The 17,782-nt window shown below is 47.1% G+C and overlaps 1 protein-coding gene across 3 annotated transcripts in view; it reads right to left on the minus strand.

The window, feature by feature from the left end:
* Positions 1 to 17,782, minus strand: part of St6galnac3 (ST6 N-acetylgalactosaminide alpha-2,6-sialyltransferase 3) — a 515,349-nt gene that overhangs the window by 240,123 nt on the left and 257,444 nt on the right. The window lies entirely within an intron of this gene.

Below are 17,782 nucleotides of genomic sequence, written 5' to 3' on the forward strand. Positions count from 1 at the left end.
TCTCTGTCTCTGTCTCTGTCTCTGTCTCTGTCTCTCTCTGTGTGTGTGTGTGTTTCTCCATCTATATTTTAAAGATGTGGACAAAATATAAACTGCTACAGTGAGTCGAATCCTCACAGCCCAGCACTGCCTGCTTCAAAGTCTTCCTGTGGAATCTCACGGGCTGCACTCCCCATCCGGCTTCGCTCATCACTGCATCTCCCAGGCTTGCACAGGAGGCTGCATGGCAGCTTCTTTCATTGATTACCATACTGTGTGAACCTAACACTTATTTTCCTCATTCTGATTGTGAGCCCGGTGTTATTTCCAGCTGTTATGGAACATGACCAGGCATTTCCTCTCACGTCGAGTGTGCCTATGTGAGTCAGGGATGTAGGATATGGGTGTGCTCTTGTCGTCTTTCTGTTACCGCTTTATAGCTTAATTTATTGTGATCAGGAGAAAGCTTCTGTGTGATTCCAATCAGCAACTTTTTCTAAAGCCTTACATTACTGACCTGCATCCATCAATTCTGTTAACTACTGTTTCCTTGAAAAGAATGTGTAGCCTACTGCATATGGTGCTGATATGCCATTTGGATCTGGTTGGTTAACTGTATCATTCAAACCAATCCCTTTGTTTGTTTATTTCCTTATTTATTTATTTGCTTACTGTGTATGTGCAGGCATGATGTGCATGTGTGTGTGTGTGCACATGCCCATGTGAACATGTACAGCATCGAGTGCGTTACTCTCTGTTGAATTACTTAGTAATAAATCCTGGCAGCACAGTTTACGCTACCCGCCCCACTGGTTTACGTTCCAAACGAAAGGCACACACACGGCCTTTATATTTTGATATGCCTTAATCAGCTCAATAGCCTACCCTCCATGAGGTTAATCCACCTCCCGCCGATAATCCCCAGTTATTACTTACTAAACTCCATATTCTTTCTAGGCTGCTCTGGACCCAGAGGGTTGCCTACCTGAACCACACTCTGGACCACACTCTACAGGCAACTTCACATGGTGGCCATACCTCTCTGTCCTGCACTATTCTCAGACATTGGGTCTCTCCTCTCCACCACACTCCCCCAGAAGCATGGCAGATCTCCTCCTACTCCTGGTCCTAACTCCGGGGATCCTAAGTTCTGCCTCTGTCTCCCTTGCCCAGCTGTTGGCTGCAGGCATCTTTATTTACCAATCAGAACCAACTGGGGGTGGGTCCCTCAGTGTCTTACGTGTGGTCATGCAGACTCTCTCATGCAAATAATTTTGGGGACCCAAAATAACATTAGAATACAAGCTCTCGCTCTCTCGCTCTCTCTCTCCACGCCCTGCCCACCCTCACTGTTATTCCCTTAAGATGAGGTCTTGCTAAACCTGGAACAAGGCTACAGGCCAGCAAGCCCCAATGATCCTCATCTCTGTACTCAATCCAGGGCTTGGGATATCACATGCATGCTCCACTTTTCCCTCTGTGTGCTGGGGATTTGAACACAGATCCTTCTGTTTGTACACTGCACACTATCACCCATGGAGACACCCCCAGACCCTACTCCAACGATATCATTTGTATTGGGCATTTGTTGCCGTGACCAATGCCTGAGGAGAAGCGATTCACGGTAGCATTTATTTGGCTCAAAATTGAAAGGGACACATGTTCATCAAGGGGTGAAGAACTGGCAGCAGGAACATAAGGCTGCACTTAGTTCCCATTCCTCAGACGGCCGGACTATAAACCCTAAAGGTCCACTCTCATTTGCTCCAGCGAGACTCCCTCTCCTCCCAGGGCTGCACTACAAGTTGGGTACTAAGTGTTTAAGCGTTTGAGTCTACAGGGAACTGTCAGCTCACACTCAAACTAAAGAGGAGGCCCTGCTATGAGGTGCACATCGTAGCTTCACAGTGCCACCTGTCACTTTAGGAAAGCCTCCTGCCTTACAGCCCACAGTGCTCAATGGCAGCAGGTCCATGGACTGCCCTTGGGTGAGCCTTTCCATGCCACCTCCTTTCCCTTCAGGGTCTTGATACATATGTGTGTGCCTCTGTAGGAGCCGGAGGAACCTAGAGGGTTTATATATGATGGAAACATATTATATCCAAAATTATATTCCAAGTTGTTTCTTATTTATTTGTCTTTATATTTTCCTCACCTTCTATTTCTTAAAAAAAAAAAAAGCTGAATTATTTTAAAATGCCCTTTGTCTTCTCCTGCACTCTGGCTACAATGCACCACACTTCAATCTCACTAAGCATCCTGGTTCCGTCTGACACAACAACAACTCTATTTCCCTTCTCATCACTCTCCCAGTCTCCTGTCAGTCTGTCTGTCCATCTGGAATCACTCCTCTTGCCTAAGTGGCTCCTTCCAACCCCCGTTCTCCTTGGAGATGAACATTTTCTCGTGATGCAGCAGGTGTTTCCAGTGAGCAGCTGAAGACGCCATTGTTTGACTCTGGGATCCCATCGCACCCCTGAGAAAGGCAATTCTGGCCTTTTTCATTCCTCTGGCGGCCTGTGGTGGGGTCACCTGTTGGGTTTTCCTCAGGCGCATCTTTCCCCTGGGCCTCCGGGTGGGGCGTGCTGTCCAGGACCGACTTGAAGTTGTCACTCCAAGTCCTTATCCATTTTGAAAAACCTCCAGCCGCTATTGTTCCAAAAGCTACTTCCCACCCATTCTCCCTCTGATTTCGGGTACTCCAGGTAAGCTTGGGACGAACCAATGTTGCTCCAAATATCTGTGGTGGATTATTTCCCTTTATTCCCTTGCAGACTAACTTACGTCAACAAGCGTGTTAAGGCTGTGGTGTTGAAGTGCACTGCTGTAAGCATTATTCATCAATGAATCTGCCTTCCCCTTTTCTGTGCACCAGGAACATGCTAGGTTTTACCCAACCTCATCCAGAAGCTATTCTCTCTGCCTGCCACCCTCCTGCCCACACTTCCTCCATTCACAGTTTTAATTAATGCCTCCAGCTTGGCCATCCATGTTTCCTACTGTGTGTATGCAACCGGCTAGGAAACACAGCTCTTATGTTCTGTGTCCTGGTTTAATCTCTCATTTCTACAGTTCTGTGTCCTGGTTTAATCTTCTATAATTCCCCTCTGATCATTGTGTATGAACTGATTCCAGTTGTGAAACAGGCAATGCCTACGTTTATTTTCTCAAACAAATTACTCGTAATTATTTTAAACTCTGCCTGATGAGCTCACTAGATCAAGGATGTCAGGTTCCTTTGCTTCCCTTATTCTTGAAAATTCAGTTATTTGATCCTGTATTCTAACATGGCTTGTGATTTTTCTGTTAATTATCATACTCCGCAAGTAAAACAATTAAGTCTGGTCAGAAGACCGAGCATGACCAGCTTGTCTTGACCCCCTAGAGGACACCCATGTCCAGGTTGGCTTCTCAGAAGCTCAGCTGTCATTGCTAGTACCTCCATTCAGGACAACTCTGACCTCTGAGTCCCATGTCTTCTGCTCTAAGTAATTGGGCAAACCCTGCTTAGACTCCTGGAGTACTCACTGCCACATGCTTCTTGGTGCCTTTGTGTCTCCCTTGGCTAATGCACAGTGTAGAAGACCAGAGGGTCATGGGTGTTGGCTTACAGGCAATTCCACTAGGCTCCTCCCAGGGACCTAGAAATGGCTTATACCTGCTTCCAGGTGTAGGTGTGTATAAAAGGACTGCTCACCACCCCCACTTGGTTGGTCTTCTCCTTTCCTCCCATCCCCTCCCCTCCCCTCCGTGTCTCTCTCTCTCTCTCTCTCTCTCTCTCTCTCTCTCTCTCTCTCTCTCTCTCTCTTCACGTGTTTCTGGTCAGTCTCTCCCCCTTTCTCTGTCCTCATGGCTCTGTTCCTGTCTGTCTGCCTCTACTCCTTCTCCAGGCCCTCCTTCCCCTCCTTTCCCACAAGTAAACCCTGCTTTATGTCAGATCTGTTGCGTGGTGTGATTTCTCAGGGGGCACCTTGGCATGGGCCTGCAGGGACACCTCCCTTCTCCCCCACCCCTACTGCACTATATTTCAGAACACGGGGTGACATCCATGTGAAGAATGCCGGCTCAGATCCAGGGTTCTTTTGACGACATTCTGCTCCCTTACAATGTGCCATGGATTTCCGTCTGCTGTGTCCACTGAGGCCGCCTTGCCATCCAAGCTAATCCTATTCAGACATGTTTGGTTCTTTCATGAATCACAGGAAGAGTCTTTTCCAGTCAGCATCGCCTAGCCTATTTAGGTCTCAGTTTAGAAAGGGCTGCATGGCTCAACTCACTCTGCACGTCTCTAAGGCCCACCATAGCCTGTGTAGTCAGTCACTGTATTTCCTGTCAGTGTGGGGAACGCATAGGCTGTCCCAGCACTAAGCCTTGCAAACGAGTTGACATGCACAGCAGATGAAGCAGCAAGGCCAGGTCAAAGGTGGATCTGGCTCTGGATGAGTCCAAGTCTCGAGAGCCCAAGTCTTCACTGTGACCACAGCACAGGAAGGATGAGGAAGGGAGTGTGCAGTTAGAAGACTAGACACCGTGTGAGATTGTTGCTGCAGTATCGCTTTCTACTCTTTTACAGGCAACCTGGGAGGGTGGCATGCACCTAAGGATGACAGGGAAGAGGAGGTGCTGCCAGGAGGAAAGCTTCAGGGCCACAGCTGCCTTGGAGTCATTTCTGCTCCAGCAAGAAAACCCTCAACCATGGTCTTGTAACACCAATAAGCCCATCTGTTCCCCATTGGCCTTTGGTCTGCTGTTAAATCCCTATCTGGGGATCTGTTTGCATCTCCCTAGAGAAAAAAAAATAACCATATGCCAGTATAGAAGTCATGAAATGGGAGGAACACAGAATTGGGGCTTTTCAGTTCAGTCATGCATATGAAACCATAATCAAACACTGTAACGTAAGACAGTGCAAGGTCCTCAGAAATCTCACATACTTCTTACCAAACACAACCATTTGTCTGCTCTCCAAAGACATATGCACCCACAAACATGCATCATGTTTTGGATTCTGCATAAAAGAAATCATGCAGCACGTACACATTGACATCCGAAGTTTTTTCTGTTCTCACCAGTGTAAGAACGATCCACATTTCATTATTTTACATAAAGCTCTAGGATACAACAGCCAGTAAGTTCAACCATCCCTTCCAGTGGACAATGTCTTTATTTCAAACAAAGCAAACAAAGCTTCCATACCATACATGCATACATGACACTCCTAAGTTTGCAAATGTGACTAGGAGCAGTATTACTAAGGGGGCAGGGTAGATAAACAATCAATTTTAATAGGTGGTAATAAATCTTTACATAGCCATTGTACTAATTATCCTCATACCAGCATGTGAAAGACTTCTGTCTGCTATGTATCCACACCACTATTTGTGTCTCGAAATCCTTTTGTTGGTTTGTTTGCAGACTGTGTTATTTAGTACCTATAGCTATTGGAGTTTTGATTTGGACTTCCTTAATAAGTTAGAAGGCTGAAGACCCCTTTGTTTATTTATTGTCCATTTGGTTATTCTGTTTTGGAAAATACCTGGTCTTAGCTTTTCTCCTGTTCACGCTAGACCCTCTCCTCAATGCTTACCACATTCATTATACAGCTCCAACACCTTTCCCTTTCTGTCTTTGTTGGGGTTCCTCACACAACACAGAGCTTAGGAACCATGCATCCAGCAGGTGTCCCCCATGTCCCCCTCACTGCTGTCTCTGCTATCCTCCTGTGCCAAGCCAGCAAAGCTCTGGAACCTGCTGCCCTGGGCACTCCCTGTTCTCGCAACTCACTTTTATGACTCTACTTTTCCCTGTACCCATTTAGATACTGGGTACAAATTGACATGCATGGAAGAGAAAGAAGATGAAAGACACACACACACACACACAATCACACACACACATACACACACACACACACACACACACACACACACACACACACAGCCACTCAGACACTCAGATCCAAGATATCAAAGATGGCCAGTTTCCAGAATTTTTTTCTCTATTGAGCCATGGTTTCTCCTCCTCCTCTTTCTCTTTTCATCACCATCCACTACTCCTACTTTCCTCCTCCTCTTTCTCCTCCTGCTCCTCTCCCTCATCTTCCTCCTCCTCCTTTCCCTCCTCCTCCTGCTCCTCTCCCTCCTCCTCCTGTTCCTCTCCCTCCTCCTCCTGCTCCTCTCCCTCCTCCTCCTGCTCCTCTCCCTCCTCCTCCTCCCCTCCTCCTTTCCCTCCTCCTCCTGCTCCTTTCCCTCCTCCTCCTGCTCCTCTCCCTCCTCCTCCCCCTCTTCCTTCCCCTCCTCCCCCTCCTCCCCCTTCTCCTTTCCCTCCTCCCCCTCCTCCTTCCCCTCCTCCCCCTCCTCCTTTCCCTCCTCTTCCTCCTTTCCTCATCCTCATTTTTCTGTCACCCACAGTGGCAGAAGCCATGATCAGATTCCAGTTTTCTTTCACCATGGAAAGCTACTTGGCTACGGCTTGACAGGCACAGATGGCACCGCCAGCTGCAAGTTCTTGTTCACTCTAAACTGCCCTCAGTATTAATCTTCTGTAGTTTGATCAATAGAAGGGAAGCTAAGGCCAAACCCAACCTGGGAATAAAATTCACAGTAGGAGATTTAACAGGGCAGTGGCGGGTAAGAGATGAGATGTGTTGGCAAGATGGAGGAAGAGCAGAAGCCTAGACAGGAACCATGCACATAGTCAAGACGAGCTCAAACCTCCTCAGCACACAGTGAGGCCCGACATGGGGAAAGTGATCGTCAGTCCAATGACTGATTTTCTGCCCATCTGAAACAGAGCCAGGGCTTCACCATAAAAGTCACACAGCAAACAAGAATCCAGGAAGACTCCCCCAAGAAGCAACTTGTTCTGTGGTGACAATGACCTGGGTGGTCTTTCACACCACAAAAAGGGACATAAAATGTTCCTCTAGGTATCCTTGGCACAAATCTCAGGTCCAGAATAAAATATGCATATGATACATTCCCCAAAAGTAGTGTTATAGGAGAGCTGACGCCAGTGTACAGTCTACACAGTAGGAGCAGGAAGCCTTGTCCGAAGAGTCTGCATGCGTATCTGTGACATTGTCTTTTCACACTGGAATGACCAGGTCACGGTGCCGCCATTTGGACCTGGTCCCAGTTCCCAGGGACAGTTCTACTATGTAACAGCCACAGTTTGTGTGGGACTTTCCTGATACAAGAACCTTGTCTGTTTCCTCAGGGAATCATCACGACTCCGTGAGGAAGACTCCATCATTAACTTCTCTCATAGTAATGATTTTGAGAGTATAAGAAGTGGATTGGGGTTCCCCGTTTTCTTCCCCAAGTGACAAGTGGTGGATCCTAAAACCCTAGGGCCTGGACAACACAGTTTATTCTGCTCTTTGCTCAAGAGGCCCCACCCAGGCAGCCCTTGATTTTCAGCGTCTGAGGTTTGTCATGGATACTTCCGTAGGATCACTTTCTCAGCCCAGGTTTCTTTGAGTGGGCGCTTCTGACTTACTTTCCCCTCTACTTCTCTTCCTGCCTACAGCGGGACTGGGCACAGGGCAGACTTTATTTCTTTCATTCGTTTTGAGAGAGCAAGCATTTGGGAGTGTTGTGGCTTGTTATTGTCATTGTTGAGAATTTCACACATGCCCATGATGTGCTTTTGATCAAGCCCACCCCCCTCCCCTCCAATCTAATCCTTCTACCATCTGCCCCCATGACTACTCCCTCAGGACTCTGTGAGTCCTTTTAATCTGCTTTAACCCACTGTATGCCTTCAGAGCCATGAGCGTGTTTGGAGTAGAGAGCTGTCTACTTGAGCACAGGAGGTTATCCTGACTGCACCCAAACTCATTCTCTCTCTCTCTCTCTCTCTCTCTCTCTCTCTCTCTCTCTCTCTCTCTCTCTCTCTCTGTGTGTGTGTGTTTAATTAATTTATAGGTCTTTTTTAAAAAGTAACTCAAGAGGCAAGAAAGGAATAGACTCCCAGTAAACCTTATTGATTTACACATAAATATCACACACACAGTGAAGCCACTCAGAACATTGTTCAGTGATAAACTCAAAGATAAACAAACAAGGAATTCTAAGAGATACTCAAGTATCCCTCAGATAAACGAGAAGGACAAGTTGTGGGCCCTGGACCATGAAAGGAAGCCTGGTAAGGTTGAGCTAAGGCTAGAAGCTCCCGAGACCCTGAAGGGACGGAAGGAGCTTCGCCTGCTCCCAGCACCAGCCCCCTCCCTCCATCCCTGCCCAGGTCTTATAGCTGCAGCCCTCCATAGATTCGTGGTCATCAGTCACATAAGGGCAATGCCCTGAGCCCTTCCACGTTTATATGAGGCATCCCTAACATCTCAGACCAAGACAATAGGAAAAGAGTCATGACCCATGGTCAGTACACTCAAGACAGAGCTCTCCATGCTAACGAGGTACATAGAGGCCTAGAGGGCATAGCCAATAAACGTCCCTTCCCAGACAGTCTTCCCTGCAAAAGGTATTTAATCTGAGGTCCACCCTGAGAAGTGGGATAAGGTTTTAGGCATCCATTTTCCGCCATGACAGTAAATGGTTTGGCACCACAGACTCTCTTTTCACTGAGATCTGCAGTGGGGAGCCATGGGGAAGGTCTTTGCCTGTAGAGCCACCATCTAGTCTCCTGGAGAAGGCTTCTCTGCCCTCCCAGACACAACCACCGCCAAGTTTGCTGCTGTCAAGCCAAAGATCACCATGAGACAAGCTGAAATTTGCCTCCCCATCCACCCCCTCGCCCCGAGCTAGAGCCAGCCCTTGACCCCCACTTCCACAACTCCCAGTAGTGCCTGGATGTCCAAGAGCCTGAGAACCCCATGGCCCTGGCCCAGGGACCCCCGAACCAGCTCCAGCTTTCCCACATCTCAGACTGCGTTTTCCCATCCCAGGACTGGTGTCTCAGTGCTTCCCTACAGCCATGGACACTGGTCCATAACCCAACAACAAGCAGCTAAGGAGCTGTGTGGGAAAAAACAAACAAACAAACAAACAAAAAAAACCCAAAACATTTCCTGGTCAGATCCAGGAACTTCCTGAAGCTATTTGCAGGATGGAATGTTTCAATCTTGGAGGAAACTGTTACACACAAGAAGAGAAACAGAAAATAAATAATGAAGTGACTGGGATGCCCTAACACGTCAGCACACAGGAAGGTCTATCCTTCAGTTAGAAGTCATATTTGAAGAAAAGGATAAAAACAATCCCAAATATTTTGTCTCGGTGAACTGACATACTCAGTAACATGGATGAGTCACAAGGGAATAACGCAGAGTTAAAAAGCCAATTTCCAGAAATCACAATACTCTATAATTCCACTTACATACCAATCCTGAAATGACATTATGAGCAAGAAAAATAGATTGCATTTGTCATAGATACGGTTGGGGAGAAGAGAACTGGTTGGGGCTTGGAAGATGAGGTAAACTTGGGGTACAAGTGATGTGTCTTCACTGCAGTATTGGTTCCACAGTGCTACTGGTAGTTCCATAAGCTTGGTCCAGGGAGGGGCACTATTAGGAGGTGTGGCCTTGTTGAAGTAGGCGTGGCCCTGTTGAAGGAAGTATGTGTTTGGTTTTGGACCCCAGGACAAGGGACTGAGAGGCATATTTTACATATCAAAGTAAACCTGGTCTCCAGGTTCTCCCAGCATTCCTCAGTCCCTACCTGGCATACCCTGCCCTCAACCCTGAATTTTCCAGCCCAGGAGCAGGACTGCCCTTCCCCGAGAAGCTCCTCCTTATAAAATCCAGACATTTTGGTCTCTCCTCCTCTTCTTCCTCCTCTTCCTCCTGCTCCTCCTCCTCCTGCTCCTCTTCCTCATCCTCCTTTCTCTCTCTCTCTCTCTCTCTCTCTCTCTCTCTCTCTCTCTCTCTCTCTCTCTCCCCTCTTCTCTCCTCTCCTCTCCTTTTCCCATGGTGACTTCCTTGCCATTGGTCCTTGGGGCCAGTGAACTCACCTGAGTGCAGCTTCCCAATAAACCTATCATTAATCTAATCTGCTTTGAATTAGCTCATTTCAGTGACAGAGAAATAACCCTTCAGTGTGTCACTGTTGCCGTGGGCTTTGAGAGTGCTTCCTTTTAGCTGCCTGGGGATGCTGGTCTTCTCCTGGTTCCCTCTGGAACAAGACGTAGAACTGCCAGCTCCTCCTCCTGCACCATGCCTGCCTGGACCCTGCCATGCTTCCCACTTTGACGACAATGGACTGAAACTCAGAACCAGTAAGCCAGTTCCTTAAGAGTTGCTTGGTCACGGTGTCTCTTCACAGCAGTGGAAACCCTAACCGAGACAGGTATACACATGACAAAGATGCATGATACATAACACACATAAGTGTTTGCATTGCACATAACACTGGCAAATTGAAATGTGGTCACTGTCAACTTTGTAGCCGTGATATTAAACCATAAATTGATGCAAAATGTTTTACCTTTGATGGAAAGTGGGTGAAAGGAAGAGGGGATCTCTTTATGGTCTTGTTCTCTCCTCCTTCCCTCTCCCCTAGCACCTTCCAGACACCGGATTTTATCTATGCAATGCATGTTGTCTACCATTGAGCACTCCCAGCTCTCTCTACAGCACATGAGCCTATAGTTACCTAAAACTAAAAAGGAGGTTTTAGAAGATGGAGGAAGGAAAGGGAGGAGACCACGCAGAAGAGGAGGTGTCTCCTGTTATTCCTAATCCTTCCAGTTTCCTCTTGAAGAGTAACCCTATTATCCTTCCAGGGAAAGTCAGCAATCTCTTCAGCGGTCAAGGCCAGTGAATACAAACACATACACCGCTTGCACATATCGCAACCCTCCAAACATTTCTCTTCCTGTGCTTGATCAGTTCCCTCGAGCAGCACGTGGTAATAAAGAAAAGCTCTCTGTTTCAGCTGGCTGCATGATATTCTGTTATACGGCCAGGTCTTGTTTTACTTAAAAGCAATCCTTCCTCTGCCAGAAAACACGACCTGAACAAAGACCAGACGTTTTGTTTTTGATTATTTCCAATGTCAACTGATGCTCTAGAGAAGCCAGTGAACACCAGATCCCCTTTTCTGTCTAACCATGTCAGGCCCAGTGCACCACATCCAAGTCAACACAACGATGCCTCGGGGTCTGGCGCTGGGCTCTCTTGAGCCAGCCTCGGATGCTGCAGACATCACAGAGTGCTGTCCCACACTACAGGAGAGGCTGAGTAGACGCTCATTTGTTTGCATGACTCTGGATTGGGAACGGACATCACTGGATTGTCTTCTTATTTTCTTCCACTTTCTAGGCCTGCAACTTTTCCTCAGCAAAGTGAGCTTATTTATAATTTTCTTCAGCTGTTTCTTTCCATTCTACAGACACCTCTGTGTTCTCTGCCAACTCCTTGAATAACCCATTCTTAAGCCACCTCTCTCTTGTCTCCTTCGTGGCTTGTCCTCTCAGGAGGAGGAAGTAATTTTTCATGACCCCATTTTGACAGACAATTCGGCCACAAGTGTGATTCTTCTTTGGCCAACGGAAGGAAGGCATCTAATGTGTTCTGTGGGTGTGTAAGCTTGAGCACACAGCATGACAGGGGCAGCCTAACAGTGCACAGCCAGCCTCTACTCTGCCTCCCTCTTCATGGATGACCTTTGGTCAACCCTGTAGAATTTACACTTTAAACAGATCATCGGCTGGCAATAATAGAAAAGACTGTGAGAAACAAGAAAGAGCGGAGAAAACAAAAGCTGTCCGCCTTCCAATGCAGACGCGAAGACCAAGTGACAACAGGATAGTTTTAGATGACTCATTTTGTTTTCATTATTTGAACTCCAACTCAGCTCTTGCAATGATACCTTGGCTCATTTCTATAGCAGCATGAACAAAGAAAGGTCACCATGCCTCGACACTAACCAAAAATCGACCTTCCCAGGTCCAAGACTACAAGCACGATGACCCATCTTTTTAATGTGGTTCTGGTGGGCAGTTTTCATACCCTCCTGCTTTCGGGGCCAGCATTACCAACAGAACCATCTCCTCAGCCCTCATATAATTTTTTAGAATGCATTCTCTGTGGGTGGGTGTTTTGCCTACATGTATGACTGAGCACACGTGTGTGCCTGGTGAGCCTAAAGGCCAGCAGAAAGCATATGATTCCCAGTAACTGGAGTTACACACGGTTGTGTGGGGTCATGTGGATGCTGGGAATCCAGCCCAGGTCTGGAGCAGAGGAGCCATCTCTCCATCCACCCCCATTTAACTTTTAAGCCTCTTTCTCGGGTACCTAGTGGGTGTTCAGTGCAGTGAACTGAGTGAGTCAACAAGAACGCCTCTTCCTGGGAAGGGTGTCAGTGCTGATGTGCCTGACGCCTGTTTCATTAGGATTGCATAGGCCTTCGACTGTAGAAGGTGAGCAGAAGTTAGGCTCAGGAGCTTCTCTTTGGCCTTCCCTCTGCACATCATACTACACAGCCCTTGCAGTTTCCCATGACAGGCCGTCCCCGTTACGTCTTCTCCCCATTCACCCTTACTCTGCAGGCAGGACTAACTGTACCGTTTGCTCGGTCCCACCGAGCAGGTGAAGCAAAACCATTAGTAGGAGCCCCACAGACACTCGCTCGCTCGCTCGCTCGCTCGGTGGAGGAAGCCCTCATGTTTCTGCTCGCATTCTTCAACACACCCAGGCAGCACATTTATTTTTCCAACAGCTGCTGCATATTGTGCAGACTTCTTAATTAGCTAATGCTTGGGAAGCCCTTTGAAGATAAAAGGCCCAATAGAAGCGCTAAGTGTTATTATTACTCTGACAAAAGAGCTCTCGTGGTATTTTTTTTTACCTTGGCTCCCCCAGAATTGTGTGAGCCTGCTTTCTCTCTAACTAGTGATAGTCAAGAGAACAGGCTGCATAAATCACAGAGAAAGGACTGAGAAATTCAGTCCTGGCACCTGAACCAGGCAACTGGGCATCCTGGGATGTTCCTTCCAGCCCAGATATAATCATCTTCTGCCCAAGTCAAAAGGATGCCAGGCTGGGAGGTGGTCGGGAGGCATGGTCTCAGGCTCTAGGATACTGTCCAGGGAAGGAAGGAAAACACTGCTTGTCTTCCCTGCAAGGACTTTCTGAAGGTCAAAGATGTGTTTGTTTCTTAAGGTGGAGTGAAGAAAACAATGCAGTACTCAGGGGTACAAACGCTGTCCTTGGACACACATAACCATGGTTTAGATATGAAAAATGATGCACCTAAGCCAAATTCACCAGACAGCTGTCTGTTTCTCGGGGTAAACACTAAGCAAGCGCCTGCAGGCTAGTGGTCCCACTACGCCACACACTGCGCTGGTCTGGACACGTTCCCCATAGGATCAGGAATTTGAGTGTTCAGTCCTTACTTGGTAGTGCCGTTTTGGGAGGTTTTGAGGAGGTACAGGCTTGCTGGAGGAAGGACAGGGCTGAGAACTGAGCGCTAGCTTTGAGTTTCCATAGCCACACCCACCTGCAGCTTGCTCTCTCTTTCCTGTGCTTGAAGATTTGATCTCTCTGCTTCCTGCTCTGGCTGCTATGCAACCCTCACCAACCCACACCTCATTATGCATTTCCCCCTCCAGAACCATGAGCCGGAATAAATTCCACCTTGTAGAAGCGGTCTAGGTCACGGCATTTTATCACAACAGAAAGGTAAGGAATACGCACACTCATCGAGACTTAACCGGTTCTTTAAGATAAACAGCATGCAGCCTCTGCCCTGAGGAGGAGTATGATGCCTCTGAGATGCCTGGGGGGCATTATCCTGATGATGTAGTGGGAAGACCTGTCCATCCCAATCTGGGTGGCATCAATCCCTAGGTTGGGTTTGAGAAGCATAACACAGGGAATAAGGAGGAGGGACCCCTATGCAAGCTCACCAATCTTTGACACCTGAGTATGAATAGAATGAGGCCAGATGTCACCTTGACTTTCTAGACTGCTCCTTTGAACTGTGACCCTTGAACTGTGACCCTTGAACTGTGGACCAGAATAAGTCTTTTCTCTGAAAGGTTGCTTTTGCCAGAGACTTTGTAACAGTCGTAGAAGCCACCGTGAGACATCTTCCCCATGCCTCCCACAGCGGTTCAGTGCACACTGTCTTGGCCATGTGAGTGGTGCTGTAGCAAAATGTGTACAAACCAATCAGTCATCAACCAGCCAATATCAATCAATCACACTGTGCCTCGGGGCAACATGCAAGCATATATTTCTTGGCAATTAAAATGTAAAAGCTTAGGGGCTAAGGAGACAACATGGTTCATAAAGTGCTTGTCTTGCAAGCATGTAGACATGGACTTAGTATCTAGGACCTAAAGAAAAGAAAGTTGGGGCCATGTAAGTTTTAGTACAGGCAGAAGGGGCCAAGTCTGATGTCAGCCTGGGCTTTAAAGCAAGGGTGACTCCAGGCAAACAAATGAATAATGGGATGAACAAGAAATTTAAAACCCAAATGGAAATGATCTGGAAGAAAAACTGTCAACAGCTTTAGACCCTTCCGTCTGTGCACCACGGCTCTGCCTGTTCTGCCCTTCATCAAAAGCTTTTGCCTCTGCTTCCTGCTGCCAAAGTCCACAAATGGCCAAGGACATGCTCCCAAGCCTCACAATGCCAAGAGAAGAACACATCTTGAAGTCCTCCCTGCCTGAGGCCAGGAAGAGAAAAGGGTACCTGCTACCCAGCCTGGGCTTCAGGTCACATATCTGTGACCAGAGAATCTGTACTCATGACTAAGTCTAAGAAGGGGTGAACCACCTAGTCCCCCTGAAAAAATAGTAGCCAGAAAGGGAGCTGTTCCTTATGAGAGTTTGTTTGCAGCTAACAGAAGATAAATTATTCAGGAGCAACAGCCTTGTGAGCCCTGTAATTACTGCCAAGTAACTGAGCCTGTTGACCTACAAAATGCAGATCAAAAACCAAATCTGCATTTCAGACAAGATTCCTCCTGGGCTCTAGCACACTGTGCTGCCCAAGTGGCTGCTTTGAAAACCAAAACAGGAAGCAGAAAACACTGTCACTCAGAAACTGTCATTTAGGGGCACAGAGGAGCTCAGGTAACAGAGGAAAAGAACCCTGGGCTCAGCAATGCACCTTCCCCCAAGCAGATCTACCATTACCAAATCTAGACTCCTGGGGACTCAACTCACTGCTTTCTGGCCTCCTGTGACCCTGCATTTTCCATGTTGGCTCTGTAGGTCCTATGAGCAAGCTTTCCTTTTTCTAGATCTGCCTCTCCACCACATCTCCTTAGTCTGTACTGTTCGTCCAGTCAACGTCTGCCTCATGCAACTTCCTCAGAGAACTCTTTCTTTCCAATAAAAACAGAAGCATCAAGGCTGGGCATAGTGGTGCAGGCCTGCAATCAAAGCACTTGGGAGGCAGAAGGAGGCAGGAGGTCAGACTGGTGAGCTCCAGGACAATCTTAAGTACATAGAGAGACCTGTTCAAAAGGAGAAGAAAGAAAGAAAGAAAGAAAGAAAGAAAGAAAGAAAGAAAGAAAGAAAGAAAGAAAGAAAGAAAGAAAGAAGAAAGGAAGGAAGGAAAGAGAGGGAGAGACAAAGAAAAAAAGAAACAAAGAAAGAAGAAAAACAAACAGGGAGAAAGAATGAGAAGGGCATCTATCTACTTCATTTCTCAAACACAATTTTCTTACATATATAGATGCCATCAAAAAGATCTATTATAGCTAAAATTGGCTTCATTAGTAGAGAAATAGGCTTTCAAAGGCATCCTCTATTATCCATGTATATCAGTCACAGTAGTAGTTACTCTTCTGTTCAGGAGATACAATGTCATGACCAAATGTAACTTACAGAAGAAATTCTTTATTGCTTGTGGTTCCTTGTTGGGGTTCATTGCATCCAGAAGGCATGACACCAGGTGGCAAGATCAGGATGCTAAGGGCTGAGGGATCCCAACCTCATTCAAAAGCACAGAACTCAATCTAGATGTGAGATGGCTATAAGCTCTCAAAGCCATTTCGGTGACTCATTTTCTCCACCAAGATTGTACCTCCTAAAGTTTCTATAACTCCCCACAAACAATGCCACCAATCAAGGACCAAATGTCAAACACTTGTGCCTGTAGGAGACATTACAACCTCATTCCTAACAATCTCAGAAAACCAAGGAACGAACCATCTAATAGTCCATCTTTCATTTACATTGACTTAGGTATCACTAAATAAGTCAGTGTTGGTGGTCCCCGTGGGAGTCTGTGAAGAAATAGTAATTTTGGGTGAGGGGAGCATGCTTTATTTTGGGAATACACCTACAGAGAGACTGAGAATCAACCATTGAAGATGGAAACATTACAAGGTGGGAAGAGAGAAGGTGGAGATAGGAACATGGATGAGCTTTGCCCTTCCAGCCAGGTTTGGAAGAGTGTCTCAGACCCACGGACACTCCCGCCATGATGCAACTCAGTGCACCAGGCCTCTTGCTGCTAACATTGTGTCTGCAGCATGTTCTAGTGACAATCACTTCCTGTGACTATACATTCCAGGTACTAGTTATGGGCTTTTATTATGGTTGAAGGTGTTAGCATTCCTTCTAGGCTCTGCCCCAGTTACCTGGCAAAAGCCAGGTAAACCTGACTCACTATAAAGGAGGCTGCTTGCCCCCTCCTCTCTCTCTTACCCTCTCTCCCCATTCCTCTTCCTGTCTCTCTCTTTCCACATGCTCACAGCTGGCCTCTTCTACTCCTCTACACACACTCTCTCTCTCCCTCTCTCTCTGTCTCTCTCTGTCTCTGTCTCTCTCTGTCTCTGTCTCTGTCTCTCTCTCCTTTGCCTTTCTCTGTCTCCACTACCCCCTCAACTCCCCTCCCTATGTTCTAAATAAACTCTGTTCTATACTATACCATCTTGGCTGGAACCTCGGGAGAAGGGATGCCTCAGCATGGGCCCACAGAGGCAACCCCTTCCCCTCACCATACCAAACATATCCTTGGCTTCTTTATCTTTTTTATAAAACACAATAGGACGGGGATGTCTCATTGCTGAGGAGGCCAGCATCATCCTCTCCACGTTACTCTACAAATCAACTTCACTTTTAGGGAAACCACTTATTTGCAGCTAAAATCTACTTCTGCTCCAACAGTGAAGAACGACTTGTAGATGAGAACACCCTCTTACTGTCCAAGCTTCTACTCTCCACACAGAAAGCAGCACAGATGTGTAAGGCCATCCTTGTCTCCCTAGGGACTTCCAAAGCTGGAATATTCAAGAACTGGAATATTCTGCCTGTTAGAGACGGCTTTGCCTAGTGTCTGATATACTCTCTCAACATTTCCACTGAAGTCTAGCCCCTAACGAACATTACCCACTACCCGTCCTTCATTTGTGTTCTCTGACATTTGTAGAGATATGTGTAGACCAGAGGCTGCTTGTGCTGACAGCTGATGGTGAGCAGAAGTCACGAATCACAGTGAGACAGTCCATTCCCAGATCGATAGCCATGACAGACCTCTCTGTCCCCGTGTCTGTTGTCTTGGCTGAAATAACGACGTTGCAAGAGAATCCCCAAGAGCATCAAATGCTTCACCATGTGCAACACATTGGTAGTAAGGAGCTGGCACATAGGTATATTTGTGATTGGTGGTTGTTCTAATTGGACGTGAAAGATTGAAAAGAAGAGAGAACGGCCAAGGCCTGGGCTAGCATTTAGGGTAACGTTTCTTTCAGCATGATAGTTGGGGAAAGTATGTTCAAAGCTGTAGTCTTCCCAAGGGATGAAGAACCTACAATGAACCCAGCAACAAAGCAGTGGGTTCCAGTAGAAGGGAAATCACCTTGCTTTCACTTGG

The sequence above is a fragment of the Rattus norvegicus genome, chromosome 2, assembly GCF_036323735.1.
Source record: "Rattus norvegicus strain BN/NHsdMcwi chromosome 2, GRCr8, whole genome shotgun sequence".
Classification (NCBI taxonomy): domain Eukaryota; kingdom Metazoa; phylum Chordata; class Mammalia; order Rodentia; family Muridae; genus Rattus; species Rattus norvegicus.